At 42.5% G+C, this 12,281-nt stretch overlaps 1 protein-coding gene across 1 annotated transcript in view; it reads left to right on the top strand.

Annotated features, from left to right (window-relative positions):
* The first annotated feature begins 4,837 nt into the window (after positions 1-4,837).
* Positions 4,838-12,281, top strand: part of AGTPBP1 (ATP/GTP binding carboxypeptidase 1) — a 169,221-nt gene continuing 161,777 nt past the window's right edge. The window contains exon 1 of the mRNA XM_082656425.1: positions 4,838-4,974. The gene's annotated coding sequence lies outside the window, so the exon portion shown is untranslated. The remainder of the gene's footprint in view (positions 4,975-12,281) is intronic.

Here is a 12,281-nt window from a genome sequence, read left to right as displayed (position 1 = left end):
TCTCACCCGACCAGGGCTCGAACCCATGTCCCCTGCATTCGCAGGCGGATTCTTAACCACTGCACCACCAGGGAAGCCTACATATACTATAACTTCTAATCTGCTCAACAACTTTCAAAATTAGTTATGATAACTTAAATAATGTAATCTTTTTGTTAAAATCTCATATCTGTTTGTTTGTTTGTTTGTTTTGTTTTGTTTTGTGGAACGCGGGCCTCTCACTGTTGTGGCCTCTTCCGTTGTGGAGCACAGGCTCCGGACGTGCAGGCTCAATGGCCATGGCTCATGGTCCTAGCCGCTCCGCGGCATGTGGGATCTTCCCGGACCGGGGCACGAACCTGTGTCCCCTGCATCGGCAGGCAGACTCTCAACCACTGCACCACCAGGGAAGCCCAAAATATCATATTTTTATTGCAGAAAGTTTAATAACCATTGAGAAATAAAAAGAATAATTTTTAAATGATCTATAATTCCATTATCAAGTGATAACTGTTGTAAAAACTTTAATGTTCCAGTCTTGTTTTTATACATATAAAGACATATGTTTTTATAAAAATGGAATCATGTTGCAGGTAATCTGCTAACTTACAAAACAATGTATCATGAATATGTTTATGTGTCATTAAGTGTATTCCTCTTAAACCATGATCTTAATCCTTTTGTAATTGGACCTCTTTAAGAATCTAATGAAAGCTATACTCCCTAAGCCCCAAAAGAAGCAACTATGCAACTACACAATTAAAATTTATCAGTTAATAAATAGAGGAGGATCCAGGATTTATGGGATTTGAAGTTTGTATGATTTTGAAGACCCTATTTTATTTTTTTGTTTTCAACTTTATTTTTTCTTATGTTGCATGCTTACTTTTAAAACATTTAAACAATGCAAAATTTATAAAATGGCAGTGCCTATCCCAACCTGGCTCCAAGTAATTCTTGTAAGTAGAATGGTATTTTCCCTTCTAGAACCCTATTTATGAAACTATAAATGCATAATAATTTCTGTAGTATTGATTTTTAAAAAATACAAATTTCTTCGTACAATCCATACAGTTCAACAACTTGCTTTTCTCATTTAACAATATATCAGACACTGAAGAATTTCTTAAATATGAGAAAGTGAATTTAATTTTGACTCCCCATTTCTAAATTTCAATCTAATTAATGATTAGCTGGTATGAAACTATTTCTTTAATGTTTTCAAATCAGTTAATTATTAGTCGTTTGGAAATGCGAAACAGTTTTATTACATAGAAATAAAGAGTACTTTTAGTGTTTGTGATTTCTGTTAAAAATTTATTATTTTGGTTATTAAGAACAAAATAAAACAAAACACTTGTCTAGATTGTAGGATTGAGAAACTGACATGAAAATGATGGGAAATTCCTTCCTTCTCACACTGTGCGGAGCCCTCTAAAAGGAAAAACACAAAATTATATATAAATGTATTTATTTAGAATGAGAAATTACAATATCTTGCTGGAGGCTTGGAGATTCAGGTGTTTTTTATTTTATTTTATTTTTTTTTTGCAGTACGCGGGCCTCTTACTGTTGTGGCCTCTGCCGTTTCGGAGAACAGACTGGGGACGCACAGGCTCAGCGGCCATGGCTCACAGGCCCAGCCGCTCCGCGGCATGTGGGATCTTCCCGGACCGGGGCACGAACCTGTGTCCCCTGCATCGGCAGGCAAACCCTCAACCACTGCGCCACCAGGGAAGCCCCGGAAGCCCCCTCAGGTGTTTTTTAAATGAGATCTGTTTAGGAATTTACCAGAAGTGCCACGTAGATATCCTTCTTGATTGCAACTTGGCTTCCCCTTCATGCCTAGAAAATTCTTTAACTCTCAGCAATTCAGCACTCACAGGCGCCTGCACAAGTGGGGGGCTATGAGAGCTCTCTTCACTGCTCACTCCATTAGCCTCAAGGTAAATCCACAGCTGTTCATGAATGAAACCTTTTGGGTCCCAGGTTCAAAACTCCTTCTCTACAACATCATTTTTTTTGCGGTACGCGGGCCTCTCACTGCTGTGGCCTCTGCCGTTTCGGAGCACAGGCTCCGGACGCGCAGGCCCAGCGGCCATGGCTCACGGGCCCAGCCGCTCGGCGGCACGTGGGATCCTCCCGGACCGGGGCACGAACCCGCATCCCCTGCATCGGCAGGTGGACCCTCAACCACTGCGCCACCAGGGAAGCCCTACCACATCATTTTTAATGGCTTCCTAGTCATCTACTGCATGGATGTACAATAATATGTTTATCCAGGAGCCTTCTCTTGAACACTTAAGATGGTTTATAATACCACTCTGGGATAATCATTCTTTTAGCTAAATCTCTGCCACTTCCCTGGTTATTTCCTTAGGATAACTTTCATTAAGTGGATCAAAGGGTATGTCAAATTTTCAAATGTTAGATTTGGCAGGAATATTTAAGTTCATTTCACAAATGAAGAAAGTGAGAGTATACTGGTTTACAGATAATGGATCGTTAAACTCAGTTTTTCTGACCCTGAATCATATATCATTTGATCTACCACCTGACCACTGGAAACCATTTGCCACTGTAAAAGGGTTTTGCCCCCAGAACCACACCATTGTGTGAAATGCTGGGGGTTGCTTCCCAGCCTTGTCATGTTTGTTTAGGTTCAGCTCAGGTTGTTCTTGCTGCACTTCTGCTCTGTTTTTTTATGGGAAACCTTTTAGTTTGACACATAACAGCTGTTAGGTATTTTGTTGAGCATTATCATTTGTTTAACTCCTCAGAAGATTTCGGAGGATTGTGTCCGGCACATAGGAGGTGCTCAATAAATTGATGATTGTTACAGCTCCAGAAGATTGGATATGTATCAGAAATTTCATGATTGAGCTTGTGCCTCTAACATTTATAGTTCCAGATGGAAATGACTGTAGACTTTGAGAGGACCACTATTATTCTAAACCTTATGGCTATAAAGTTTCGTGATAAAGTTTGTGGCATTTTGTATATTTCTCTAATAAAGGTATGGAGGTAAGGAAATCACCAAAAGAGGAGAAAGAGATAGTTGGGCTACAACGCTCACCTTTCTCTCCCAGTCTAGTCCAAAGTTAAAATAATCTAACATTTATTGAATACTTACAAGGTATGGGCTAGACTGATTTGAAGAATCCCAGTTAAATGAATATCATTGTATGGTCAGACTCTCGTCTACATCATACAATTATTTACAATGATTTTTATGTATCATAAGAGGATGTGCTGACAAAGCTGAGGGAACAACAGGGATTGGTTCTGCATTTTACTTAGTTGTGTAGGTTAATCTACTGGGTCTGTGTCCGGACCATTGAACCACACTAACAATGCTTATTGAACCACACTAACAATGGTTTGTTAAAGTTGAATGCAAATTGTGCAAAAACACACATTCACATTTTTATCTATATTTCTACATTGCAGATTAATTCATTTAGGAAGATGCTCTTTGAATAAAGTTTCATGTATATTACCTACATTTAATTTCTGTAAATTGTTAAATATTTAGATAATTAGGTGTTCTCAGATAGTGCTTTTCAGCCTGGGTGGTTTGGGGTGGTAGTTGTTTTAAAATTATTTAAAATACTGTACCCTGCCTTTTGGTGCTCACAGTCAAGGAAACTGTGGCATTTGTAAAATGGCAGTCTCTTGTTTATTGGAGTAAAGACATCTGCCAAGGGCAAACTGCAGAAAGCACACCACACGTGCTGCACCTCAGGTTACCTTTTGAATGACCTTCACACCTGCTTAATTTCTTTTAAACTTGATGATAAGAAAACAAAACTAAAACCTCACAGCTCTCAATTTATTTTCCTAACTGGTTGTAATAATTTTACATTCCTTAACAGCTACTATAAACAGCAGCAAACATGATCCATGCTCTTGAAAAAAAGTAAATGGCAGTATTCATTAAGAATATATTTATAGTGCGTTTACATGCAGTCAAAACAGAAGGGGGTGTATCAGTATTTTACCTTTCTGACACATTACTTTGGCTCAGATAAAACATTCCGTCTCTGCCTTCAGTGGCCCATTTAGCATTACCATTTTTGTGACTATATGTACGCACATTACAAAAAAAAGCAAGAAATAAATTAGCATGCTATTTTGTTCGCTGCAGCACTAGGTATCTGATTTACTGAGGCAGGGCCACAAAGCGGAATTTCGTTGTGTTCTGGGAGCCCAGCTGTGATAGCTGCTTGTCTTCACCTTCTTATTATGGACTCTCCTTGAGGTGAGGAAAAGGCTTTTTACCGCGGTCCCCAGGGTCCAGTGCCACCCCGGTACCACGTGGGTCGGAGGTACCGGGGTGGCATGGTGCTGGTCCTGTGCTGCTGAAAGCCTCCTAAGAGGGGGGGCGTGGGCTCCGGCTTAGTTCTGGGAAAAGGTGTTGTCTCTAACTGGGAGCTTACAGGAAGGTGACCTGCGGGACATAGGCAGCCGCCCAAAGAACCATTTGGTTGGGTAGGCCGACAGCTGTAGGGAACCACAGCCGTCATCGCGCACAAGCCCTTCTCCAGACTCTGAGCCCGGCCTTCCCGCCCCCAAACAACGGCGCGTGCGCCCCGCCCTCCCCCCTGCGCGCGCTCCCTCCTTCTCCACGCGCACTCCCCAACCCCGCTCCTGCCCGCGCGTGCCCCGCCCTCCCCGTGGCGCGCGCCCCGCCCTCCCCCGCGGCGCGCGCCCGGCCCGGCCCGCGCGCACGCGTGCCCCGCCCTCCCTCCCGCCCGGCGCGCGCGAGCCGGCTGGCCGAGGAGTGCGGTGGGCGGGGCGCCGCGCTGACGTTGCCCGGGATGCGGGCAGGGTCCGCCGCCGCCTCCTCTTCTGCCACCGGGGTTTGTATGAAAACACCCGGCGGCGGACGGTGAGGCATCCGCCGGGCCCCCGGAGAGCATCGGCCCGCGCTGCCGACGCTGAGCCGGGTGCTGCACCTTTACCCAGTCCCTGCCAGCGCCCCATCCTGAGCCGGTGAGCGCCCTGCCGCCGTCAGCGCGACCGGGCCGGCAGCCCCTCGGCTGCGGTTAGCCCGCCCGCCCTCCACCCCTCCTGTCTTCTCATCCGCGGCATCCTGGGGGCTGGGGAGGCCGGAGAGGAGCGACCCCGGGCCCGCCCCGGTCTGCGTCCTGCGATCCCTCCGCCCCTTACCTGTCAGGTTGTGTAACCCGTGTCTTTCGGGGGGTGGACCGGGTCTTGAGGGGAACCCCTGATGGGTGGGGCCTTTGGCCGGTTTCTGGAAAACGCCCCGCCCCCACCCATGGAGGCTCGGTCGTCCCTGCTCCAGTCCCCGCGGAGGGTGCCCGGCGCGGTCTCCGGGCAGAGACGGACCCCTTCCCTGCTCTCCCTTTCTCTCGGCGGTGACCGCGCGGGTGGCTGCGGTACAGCGCGGAGCGGAGCCGAGGGGCGGCGGGCAGGGGCCGGGCGCGCACCCCGCCTCCCCAGCCGCCCCAGCTCCCAGCCCCTAGGTGCGCCGGGCTTCAGGGTGGGCTGTGGTGTGACGTCGGCGGTGGCTGGGCTTGCTCCCTCTCAGTGGGTAGCTTGGCCTGAAGTGTGTTCTCTGCTTACAACTTGGCGCCCTGTGGGTTTGATTTGAACCTGAATCAGATCGCCCTAGATGACAGTGCAGAGTTTCCCTCCAGCCTTCCTTCCTGAGTTGCGGGTTCTTCATGCAAGTGTTCAGGGACTCCTGCAACCCAACGCAAAGGCTTGCTGGGCTCAATGGTTGTTTCCCTCCTGTGCCTTTAAGCCTTTTAAAGTACCAGTGCAGTTTTGAATTGGTTCGTTTCCTTTCCTGGGCATTTACTCATCACAGAATAGAGTTTTACACATCGTTGTGAATGTTGATAACTTAAAGCCCATTTCTCATTTTAAGATAGCTTCCTCAAGTGCTTGCAGGTCTAGCACTGCCGATGACCTAATATGTTGTAAGACTGAGTCGAAATTTTCTTTGGCAATATTAATTCTGTGTGGTTTTTTTTTCAGGTATTCAAAATTGTAGCAGTGTTTATGATGTACGACAGTTTGTAGGTAGAAGGGACTTTAATAGTCTTCTGGATCACTCATTTTCACTTACCATTTATGTTCTTGTTGGAATCTTTTTTTTTTTTTTTTTTTCGGTACGCGGGCCTCTCACTGTTGTGGCCTCTCCTGCTGCGGAGCACGGGCTCCGGACGCACAGGCTCAGCGGCCATGGCTCACGGGCCCAGCCGCTCCGCGGCATGTGGGATCTTCCCGGACTGGGGCACGAACCCGTGTCCCCTGCATCGGCAGGTGGACTCTCAGCCACTGCGCCACCAGGGAAGCCCCCGTGTTGGAATCTTTATGTAAATCAGGTTATCTCTTTCTTTGTTAACCTCTGAATTCGTTCTCTAAATTGTCTTTTTTTTTTCCCTGAGAAAACCAGAAAGTGGTTTTTGTAATTGTATTGTGGAATGTTTTCAGTTCAGCAGGCCAAAAAAGTAGTAGTTTATTTAAGGCACTTTATATGGTACATATTTTAAAACGTGTGCCAAATGTTAAAATCAAACAAAACCCTGAAAGATCTGTAAGCATTTTCTTATGTAATTACTGTGAGATAGTTAGCAGTGCCTTATCCACTCCTTATTTCTCATCCTTAAGGATGAGTTGTAACATGACTTGTTCTGTTTCCCATTCCACTTTGCTTGAATTAATTTCTACAGTGAAGTTATAGGTTCATTTTTTAAAAAATTTATTTATTTTATTTTTGGCTGCACTGGGTCTTTGTTGCTGTGCGAGGGCTTTCTCTAGTTGCGGTGAGCGGAGGCTACTCTTCGTTGCGGTGCGAGGGCTTCTCATTGCGGTGGCTTCTCTTGTTGCAGAGCACGGGCTCTAGGCGCGGGCTTCAGTAGTTGTGGCGGATTCTTAACCACTGTGCCACCAGGGAAGCCCTAGGTTCATTTTTAATGACCTCAAAACTCTGCCTTGAATTGCTTCAACACATACTTAGAACTGCAGTCTCACTCTGAACACTGAAATGAAAAGTATAGACATAGAGCTACCCTTGTAATTAGCCACATTGCAAAACATTTAAATGTATAGTGTAATCTGAACTTTTGTAAATGCAGTTTTTATAAAGCTTTTTTAGTTGACTTGAATTGAGGCATTATTCTCTTTGGAATAGTCTAGCTAGATTCTTATGTAATAACGGTTTTATTTTCAATAGTTGAAGAAAAAGAGGTCCAAGACGTGTGAAATCATCTAATTTGTATCATATTCTATATCTTGGACAAAAAAAAAATCTCTTCCACAGTTTCACCTTCCAAAATCTACTTTTCTTGCTTGAAGCCCCTTAATACCTGGAAGTTGAACAGTGCATGGGTAGTAATGGATGACCTGTCAGAGGGCTCTCTGCAAATTGGGAGCTTCTCTTAGGCAGTAGGTCTCAGTGTAAACAACAGAAATTGTCAACAGTGGACACTGAATTTAAACTTTATATATTGTTGGTTACTGTGCCTCTGTGTACTACAGTGTAGTGGCTAAGGGGCTGGCCCTCAGAGCCAGACAGGCTGGAATTGAATCCTGGCTTTACTTTGAGCAAGTTATTTATCTTCTTTGTGCTTCAATTTTCTCAACTCCAAAAATGGAGCTAATTATGGTGTATACTCTTAAGATGATCTTGAATATTAAATGAGTTAACACATCTAAAGTGCTTAGCCCACAATGCCTGGCACATAGTAAATGCTCAGTAAATATTGCTAGTGTTTTTCCTCAGTGCAAGGGATCTAGTAAGCCGAAAAGGGGCTTTGGGCTGATCGAGCACTGTTATTCCAGATTAATTCCACGATGACCCATTTGCTCTGTTGGGGCTAAGTGAGAGCTTAGTGTTACTGTCCTGGCTTGGAAGCATGTAATTTATTTAGTTTAGAACAGCTAGACCCTGAGCTGGGTGCCCTGAGATGCTGCCGGAGAGTGGCTGTAGTATCCCTGTTTGTCCCTTCTGACAGAACCTTGGATTGTCTCCCTCATGGTGGTGGTGGCTGCTATTTTAATCACCTGTTTTTGAGTTTGTGATTGCATGTTTCTTTGGCTGTCATGTGCAGCTATCAAAAATATTATCTATCAAACTATTAATGGATATATTTATGTGTTTATCTGATCAACATATTACATGTTTCCAGGATATACAAAATCACTTTCATCTAAGCATTCTTTTTTTTTAAAAATTCTGTATTGATGTTACTTAGAATGAGGTTAATTTTGATTTGCCCTTGTGTTCCTTTTCAGTTTTCATGTAATTTTCCTAGGAAAACTAAAAAAAAGTTTTTAAAATGTACTTCTTGTTCTTTTTGGTTTGCAGGGATCTGATATTAATACTTTGCTCTTTACATCAGGTGCTTTCAAATGTTTGGTCTCAGGACCCTTTTATACTCTTAAAAAATTACTGAGCACCACAAAAAGCTTTTGTGGATTATATATTATAAATTAAAGCAAAGATGCAAAATTTTTATTAATTCACTTAAAATGATCATTATAAACCCATTACATGTTAATATAAACATATTTTTTTAGTGAAAGATGACTATTTTTCAAGAATAAATAAAGAAGTGAGAAGACTGGCATTCTAGATTTTGTAAATCTCTAATGTCTGGTTTAATAGAAACAGCGGGATTCTCATATCTGCTTCTGCATTCAGTCTATTGCAATATATTGTTTGGGTTGAAGTATATATACAGAGAGAAATCCAGCCTTACACAGTTAATGGCTGAAAAAGGAAGGGATATTTTGATAGCCTCCAGATAATTATGGATATACTTGTTTGGTACTACATCAAAACTCAGCATATGACAGTTTTTAGTGAGTTATATAAAGGTTTGGAATGAACCTCCCCAAAATGTGCCACTTTTGAGTGTGGATTATTTTGAGCTAAAGGCAGTTGAGAAACTGCCTGTTCAAGGGAAACTACTGCCCCTTCCTTAACTACCTAGAAGAATTTAAATTGGGGATTTTTCCCAGAAAAAGAGTTATTACCAGCGATAAATTTTATCCTAGTGGCCCCATCTATATGGCAGACAAACATCGTATTGTCAAACATCTTCTCTTCTTATTGTCCTGTGAATGACCTTAGTTCTTGGAAGCCCCAGGCCCCTATCCCATTCTGTAGCTCAGGATGACATACACACTTCATTTTACCTTTCTGTCTTTGAAACTCTGATGTATGTAGGGTCTGTGACCCTTCATGTGGTTGGGATTCCCATACATATGAATTAAATTTGCTTTTCTCCTGTTAATCTGTCTCATGCCAATTTAATTCTTAGACCAGCCAGAATAACCTAGAAGAAGGGTAGAGGAAAGTTTTCTTCCTCCCTGACAGTTGCAGTATGGAATCTGAAATCATAACATTGGACTTTTTAATAATGTTATGTTAAAATCTGTTGGTCTGAACTTAGAGTGGACCTAATGCCCATGCCTGAATTTATAACATCATGCCCTGGTCATTTGTAACTATTGGTTCAGTGAGTTACTTTTCATTACAAAATATTAAAAAAAATCATGTTTGTTAATATCAATATCACCACCTATTCCATCAGAAACAAGTTATTGGGAAGCTGTCCCAGTTGTGACATGATGGTGGTTATGAGTTTTCCAAAAATCTGATTTTTGCTTGAAAGCTCAAGTTTTATCATTGGCAACAAATATGATTGTCAGTTGTTTCCTGTAAGTGACAAATAGACTTCATTAATTTCTGAGCAAACCTCTGCCAAAATACCTAAGTCATTCTTTTGAGTAAAGGTGGTGTTTAACGAAAAAGGCTAATTCAAGCTCTCAATTCAGTTACAGAAGCACTTTTCCTTGAGACAGCTGTCAAGCATTATAATTTACTATATAGCAAGAAAAGCTTCATGCATACTTAACCATTTTTCACATAGAACATTAAAAGAATATGTATGCAAGGGCCAAGATTTAATAAAATTAATATCTTTTTTACTATTTCAGGGACATTCTTAAGTGAAACAGACTTTTTTATAATTGCTGGTGCTTGATGGTGAAAATACAATCACTAATAACAGTACAGTTTGGTGCCACCATTATAATTTGTTCCAAGGTGCCAGAAATTTTACACACCATTGCTTTTGCACTATTAGTGTAAATGCTAATATAGTTAAAAAGGCTAATAATGTTTTAGTATTATTATAAAAATAGCTTTGACCTCGTGGACCCCCTAAAAGGGTGTTGGGACCCCAGGGTTTCACAGACCACACTTTGAGGACTTACAGTATAAATCATAGGGGATTTCTACCAAACTTTGATTAGGAAGGAAAGTGGTAGTAACTATTTCTAGTCTATTTTTGCTTCAGACTTTTGGGTCCCTGTAAAGGCCTTCTTTAAAAAAAAACATTTAAGCAGAGTAAAGGTTATTCATAGAAAGTTGAGAGGTTTCTTAGGGTTTTAGTCAAGTGCTGATACAAGGGGGCTATATTATTAGTATTCTGAAATTACACTATCTTAAGATTTGGTTGTACATTTCCACATAAATGTTCAAATCTAATTTTTTTTTGGATTTTACATATTAGACAAATATAGTGAAGGCACAGTATGGAAAACTCGCTTGATACCCAGCTCATAAGCTGGAAAAAAAAAAGACAAACTACTTAGCTCCCTTCATTTCTCATTTAATTCATGCTGAGGATGAACCATCCTAAGGAGAGGTGACCAGTACTTGCTGTCTTTGTGTCACATCTTTTCCCTATGGGGAAAATGATTTACGATTATGATTATAAGGGTATAGGTTACATTGGGAATAATAATAATAATAATGTCAATGAAGGATTTATGGTACAATAATAGTAATAAAAATGTTAACACTGTCCACATATAATAGAGTTTAATGAATTGAAAAGAATGCTATTTTTTTTTTTTGTGGTACGCGGGCCTCTCACTGTTGCGGCCTCTCCCATTGGACGTGCAGGCTCAGCGGCCATGGCTCACGGGCCTAACCGCTCCGCGGCATGTGGGATCTTCCCGGACTGGGGCACGAACCCGTGTCCCCTGCATCGGCAGGCAGACTCTCAACCACTGCGCCACCAGGGAAGCCCCAAAAGAATGCTATTTTTGACAAAAACTCCAGATTTGTTAATTTGTGGTAGGCACAGCTTCTTGTTGAATGTAGCAGAACTGACTGATGATAGTTGATGCAAGACAGCTAACTTCCCTGAGGAGCTTCTCTCCTAATTTACAGAGTGAAAGAATTTGACTTCCACAAGGTCTTTGAAGCCTGCTACAATTCTGGGGTTCTGGGATTTTTTCTTTGTCTTGAAAATGTCTCTTTCATCTGTTAATTTCATCTCATCAGTTTTAATTTTTTTTAAATTAAATTAAATTAAACTTTTTTTCCTCTTTAACAGATTTTTTTTTTGGTCCGGATTTTCTTTTATTTCTTTATACAGCAGGTTCTTATTAGTCTTCCTTTTTTTTTTTTTTTTTTTTTTGCCTTACGCGGGCCTCTCGCTGTTGTGGCCTCTCCCGTTACGGAGCACAGGCTCTGGACACACAGGCTCAGCGGCCATGGCTCACGGGCTCGGCCGCTCCGCGGCATGTGGGATCTTCCCGGTCCGGGGCACGAACCCGTGTCCCCTGCATCGGCAGGCGGACTCTCAACCACTGCGCCACCAGGGAAGCCCTAGTCTTCCATTTTATACACATCAGTGTATAAATGTCAATCCCAATCGCCCAATTCATCACACTACCACCCCCACCCCCTGCCGCTTTCCCCTCTTGGTATCCATACGTTTGTTCTCTACATCTGTGTCTCCACTTCTGTCCTGCAAATCGGTTCATCTGTACAGTTTTTCTAGGTTCCACATATATGCGTTAATATACGATATTTGTTTTTCTCCTTCTGACTTACTTCACTCTGTGACAGCCTCTAGATCCATCCATATTCTCTACAAATCACCCAATTTCGTTCCTTTTTATGGCTGAGTAATACTCCATTGTATATATGTACCACATCTTCTTTATCCATTCGTCTGTTGATGGGCATTTAGGTTGCTTCCATGACCTGGCTATTGTAAATAGTGCTGCAGTGAACATTAGGGTGCATGTGTCTTTGAATTATGGTTTTCTCTGGGTATATGCCCAGTAGTGGGATTGCTGGATGGTATGGTAATTCTATTTTTAGTTTCTTAAGGAAGCTACATACTGTTCTCCATAGTGGCTGTATCAATTTACATTCCCACCAAGAGTGCAAGAGGGTTCCCTTTTCTCCACATCCTCTCCAGCATTTGTTGTTTGTAGATTTTCTGATGATGCCCATTCTA

Source organism: Grampus griseus (assembly GCF_964374135.1).
Source record: "Grampus griseus genome assembly, chromosome: 6".
Lineage (NCBI taxonomy): Eukaryota > Metazoa > Chordata > Mammalia > Artiodactyla > Delphinidae > Grampus > Grampus griseus.
The sequence above is the reverse complement of the archived record's forward strand: the minus strand, read 5'-3'. Positions and strand labels throughout refer to the sequence as shown.